This window comes from Podarcis melisellensis (assembly GCF_964234715.1).
Source record: "Podarcis melisellensis genome assembly, chromosome: 17".
In the NCBI taxonomy this organism is placed as follows: Eukaryota; Metazoa; Chordata; class Lepidosauria; order Squamata; family Lacertidae; genus Podarcis; species Podarcis melisellensis.
Genome location: NC_138534.1, coordinates 11735677 through 11741684, shown reverse-complemented (window position 1 = coordinate 11741684; position 6008 = coordinate 11735677).

Below are 6008 nucleotides of genomic sequence, written 5' to 3'. Positions count from 1 at the left end.
TTTGGACAGTGGTGTAGCATGGGTTGCCAGTGCCGGAGCCAGGTAGAGACGGGGGGTGAGAAACGGACAGAGTATGCATGCATATCCAACTGCCTAATGGCAGCCACATCACCCAAGAGATCACAGCCACAGAGATAAAAAAAGAAGAGTCATTCCGTTGTCTGGAGAGGTCACTTCCTGATTCTCATACAAAAGCCATTTTCAATGGAGCCCAGGAACGGAAACATGCAGCCGTATTGAAGAAGCATTGGGGATTGAAATTTTGCACCCCTAACAATTCTGCGCCCGGGGCAACCGCCCCTGTGCCCCCCCCCATGCCACTGATGGTGGATTAGAGTTGCCTCTTGCTTTGAGGCACTCCCGGCAAGGATAATTTTATTTAGTTAGATGAATGTGTTTCCCACTATTGCTCTGAAAAATACGGTGTTTGGGGTAGCTTACAGGATATAAAACTATTCACCATACAATAAAAGCAAAGCTAATAAATAAGGATAAGCAGACAGCGCAGTAGAGAATAAGAATTAAGGAGTACAGCTATGTGTCTTGATCCCACTCCTTTTAAAACCTTATGTAGTTTATTTTATTTGTATGTTGGTATCTTATGCCAGTCTGTAACTGTAATAAATTTTTTGTGTTGTCTTTGACTGCTGCATTTTTTCTACTACAGTATTATGGCCTTTTCTTTTTTCTTTTTTTTCTTTTTTTTTGCTAGATGTATTCTACCACTAAAATTGGGGAGTTTTTAAAATAATAAAATGGCATATAGATTGTATGAAATAAACAATTGCAACTTTTGCTATTCCCCCTTATAGAGGGTAGGAGAAATGGCTTCATGGCCCATTTAAACATGTTGACGCAGCTAAGACTTGAAATCACATTTTCCACTTACTGATTCCTATGTCCATTTCTTAAATGTCAATTTTTATTTCAACAGGAAGATCAGAAGCTATATCCCTGTGTCTGATGTGGTTCAGAAAAATCACCATTCCAGATAATCTGCTCAAAAGATTATATTCAGTTGAATTTTTTTTGGCTGGGATCTCACTCCACATCTTTCCGACTTTCAGAACTGTATTTTGAATGTCTCGTTTGTAGAATAAAATTATTTCTAGTTGCTATAACCATTTGCAAATCTCTCTTTTGCTGTTGTGAGTTTCTTTGCTATTTGATGATTAGAGTATTTCAAATACTCCAGAAACAAAAAATTCTGGCAGAGCTGGATTGAGCCATCAAGCCAATGGAACAGGAATGAAAAGAGTTTTGTGTCTGTCTGTGTTGAAAAGCGTGCAGACATTTTCTTCCATACTGACATATTATTATAGAATCTCATAGTTTTTACTATGGGAGCAGATTACTCTGTCAGCACCAGCAATTCGGGTTGCCTGATTGAATGACCTTCCTTCTCTTTCCTCTGTGTATTGTGCTGGGGGTTCTCCCAGTCTCCCCAGAGTCAATTTTTTTGGGGGGGCACATGGTAGGAAGATGGGGAGTGGCCTTGTATGGGCTTCTGCTGATGGGACTCATTAGCTGAATCCCACCTTGAATCTCAAACTGTATTTATAATGGCTGTCTCAGGAATTATGTGTTCCCAGGAGAAGGCATGTATGGTGCATCTATTATATTTATTTCATCCATGTCCCACTTTTCCTTATTTGATGACAAATCCAAAGTGGCTCATAAAATCACATCCCCTCCAACATTTCTCCAATGAAAACAGGGACGTCCTTTTCCATAACAACAACAATTTTATTATTTATAACCCGCCCATCTGACTGGGTTGCCCTAGTCACTCTGGGTAGCTTCCAACACATATAAAAGCATCATAAAACATTTAACATTAAAAACTTCCCTATACAGGGCTGCCTTGAGGTGTCTTCCAAAAGTTGTATAGTTACTTATCTCCTTGGCTCGGAGGTTACTTAACTCCATACTCTCCAACATTTCTTTTATGAGAATAGGGACGTCCTAAGGAAAATTGAGACATTCTTGGATCAAATCAGAAACTGGGGTGGCTTCTGCAAATTTGGGACTGTCCCTGGAAAATAGGGACAGTTGGAGGGTGTGAAATAACATCATCACTGTGTATTCTTGAACAACAAAAATAACTTGTAGTTACTCTTATTCTTGCATGTTGCTACATACTTATTATTTGCAGACAGAAATGTGTGAACTGGTATTCATGAGCAACTAAGACTTCCGCAGTGAGATACCTTTCTAATGGTCAAATTGCCAGATTCCATGTCAATAATTGCTCTGTCCTTCAAAGGTGAATAGCATCTGCGGCCCTCATCTTCGCTTTCAGCCACTATATTTGCTCCCCCCCCCCAAAAAAAAAAACTTGACTAATGTGCTTTTAAATACAGTGGTACCTCTGGTTACGTATTTAATTCGTTCCGGAGGTCCGTTCTTAACCTGAAACTATTCTTAACCTGAGACACCACTTTAGCTAATGGGGCCTCCCGCCGCTGCCGCGCGATTTCTGTTCTCATCCTGAAGCAAAGTTCTTAACCCGAGATATTATTTCTGGGTTAGTGGAGTCTGTAACCTGAAGTGTATGTAACCCGAGGTACCACTGTACCGGTTACAGAAGCACATCTTTTCCTTCAATACCAACCACAAGGTTCTTACTGAGGCAATCTATAACCAAAAACACAAAGCAAAAATGGAAAATTAACTGCTTGTTCTGTTGAAAAGGGGGTAGACATAGCAGACGACGCAGCGATGTCTCCAAAGCAGCTCTTTATTTGAAAGCTGGAACAGAACTGAACTGAACAGCAAACAGCTCAGCCTGCCTGCTTTTATAGGCAGCCGGCTGTCAGCATTGTAGCAACAACAACCCAGGGTTTCCTGCCTAAAGTAACTGACGTCGACCTGAGTGAAAACTATATACAGTACATGATACTCCTGGTGGCCAGGGTGAGAACTTCAATACATAACATGTTCATTATAGCAGGACTGTAGGACTGAACGCTGGCGGAGAAAAAGGCTTCTACAAACATATAAACACATCCACAGCAAAAAAAAATAAACCACAAAAAATACTTGGATACAATTATAAAAACAGAGATAGAATAAACTGAGGAAATGGGGTAATTGAGGAAATGGGCAGTGCAGGGAGGGAGGAAAGAAAAATGCTTTATTTGACAGAAAGGTGGGTGGAATTAAGGATTTGAAACCTGCGGGATCAGAGATTCTTAGAGGACTGGAGTAAATATGTGAACTATTTGAAAAGTAAATGTGATGAACAGATTATGTTAGTAGGACTGCAAGAAGTTTTGTAAGGTGGATTATCTGAAATATTACAAGAAAGATTATTAGTTAAGGACAATTAAATGCAATATAGAAATTAAGAAATGCAGAATAAGTGATAAAGAACGGAAAATCATCAGAGGTGTTGACGGAAGTCTAAAACATTGTATAAGATGAGAAGATATGTTGTATGACTGTTGGAACGGATATGTTAAAAAATTAATAAAAATGTATAAAAAAGAAAGGGGGGAGAATTTGAAGGAGGGGAATACTGGGAGAAGCAAATTAAAAGGAGAGTAGACTAAAGGCAAAATTGAGGAAAAGGTTTATATATATCATAATCATCATCACTTTTAATTTGTATACCGTCTTTCTATTTTACAATATCCAAGGCAGTTTACAAGCTGAAGAAACAGAATGTACAACTTTTAACAATCTAATCCAATACAAATATGTGATAATAAAACATAAATTTAAAATAAGGAACTTATATCAAATAAAGTAATATTCAATAAGCCCACGCCACCTATCAGGAGCCAGATCCTGGCCTGCATCAAGGATTGGCAAATGGGGAGACAGGCTCAGACATTGGCGGGGCCAGGGGGCTGGAGCTGACGGAGCAGGAAGGCTTCCCTCAGGTCCACTACCTGGGCATTTCAACAGCCCTCACCTGGGGCCCCACCTGCTTTTTCTTCATTGAGCTCCCCACCCAGCCTTGGTTCAAGCTGTGGCTACAGTGGTCACCATTTTATGGGACTGGGTAGAAATTTATGCACCAGGCAAATTGGCTCCAACCTGGTGGTTTTGCCTATCTTATAACAATCATCACAACTGGGTTGGGCATCAGGGCAATCCTTTGTCTTGGATGAAGGGCAGGTTGTAGTCTCTGCCTACCCTTCCAAACACTGGGGTACCCCATTAAAGGGATCCTATTTGATGTAAGTCTTAGGAACCCCCACCTGGATTGACCTATGCATCACTTCTGGTGGGTGGGCCAGAAGTATTTTGTTTTTGTTTTTAAATAATTTGTATTCATTTTCCAAACAAATTTTATACAGTCAACAAATTATTTTGCACTCATTCTTCAATTTTTGACTTCCCTCAGTTTCTCTGTCAATCTTTCATAAAATTTCTATTTATTAACGCATTTCTAAACATAATATTGCCTTTCCCAACTCCTTTTCCTCTTACTCTCTTTTTTGCAGTATTTCTTACTCACTCACAGAGTCTCTTCAAAACCAACAAGCGTTGTCTGTACATCACATATATTTTTCAGATATTCTGTAAATTTTTCCCAGTCCTCGATAAACTTTTGGTCTTTCTGATATCGAATCTTCCCAGTCAATTTGTCCAATTCTGCATATTCAGTCAATTTCCTTCTCCATTCTTCCACTGTTGGAATTTCTTCCTGCTTCCATCTTTGGGCCAGAAGTATCCTTGCGGCAGTCACTGCATATTGAAACAGTTTACAGTCTCTCTTATTAATTTCGTTTCCTACCATTCCTAATAGAAAGGCCTCTGGTTTTTTAACAAACGTATATTTCAACATCTTTTTCAATTCATTTCCCAGAAGTCTTTCACCCTTTTACACTCCCACCACATATGATAGAAAGTACCTTCTTTTTCTTTACATTTCCAACACTTATTGCATGTAGGGCCAGAAGTATTTTGATTGCCCCGTGCCGAAGCCAAACTAATTTTATCTGTACAGTGGTACCTTGGTTTTTGAACGTAATCCATTCTGGAAGACCGTTCAACTTCTGAAATGTTAAAAAACCAAGGCGCAAAGGGCGGTCTGCAAATTCATTGGAGAAAATTGGAGGGGGGACTCAGCGGAAGCCGTTCAACTTCCAAGGCAGTCAAAAATGGAAGCATTTACTTCCAGGTTTTCAGCATTCGAAAACTGAAACGTTGGGCTTCTGAGATGTTCAAAAACCGAGGTACCACTGTATTCAATAAAGTTGTGGCCTGTTTTGATCCAAACCAGTCTTAGTGGTCTTTTATTTATCTGGGTTTGGGGACTGGGGAGCACAATGCCTGGACCTGCAAATATGTTTTGGTGAGTGCTGCATCTTTCCCTTTGGATGATGAGAAGCAAAGTGGGAGTAGGGGTGGATGGCTCCTGTGAAACATCTCCCCACATGTCAAAGGAACTGACGCACAATGTGCCTTCATTAACATGGGATTTTATATTGGATTTTCTTCCTTTATTGATTTTCTTCCTTTATTGATGCAGGCAACCTAATGGATGAGAATGATTTCATGTGTATGAGGCAAAAAAAATATTGAAGCATGCACAGTTTCAAATACACACCACCCTCTATGGGTATGGAGTTAGAAACACCAGGGAAATCCATGGGGGATAAGGCTGGGTGGATGGGGGGGTTAGTCAGGAGCACCCCTACCCCAACCATTGGTTCAATTAATTAAGGTAATGAATGAATGAATGAATGAATTTAATCATTAAAGGGACCTGGGGGGGTATGCTTCTGTCTGGACACCCAGATGTAATTCATAATTACATCTGTAATTCATAAAGTTGTGGCCTGTTTAAATCCCAAGTGGTTGTTTATCGCAACTCCACCACTAAAGAGATTCCATGGATTATGCTGGGGACTCTCCTGGCACAGCAGATTTGGGGCTGGTGTTGCAGAGGCCCTGGAGGGAGGCAGGCAGGAAAGCCCCACTGTGCTAGCAGAAGTCCTTGTGCTGGCTTCTGCTAGCTAAACGGGTTAGTTAAATCTGCCCATAATTCCTCC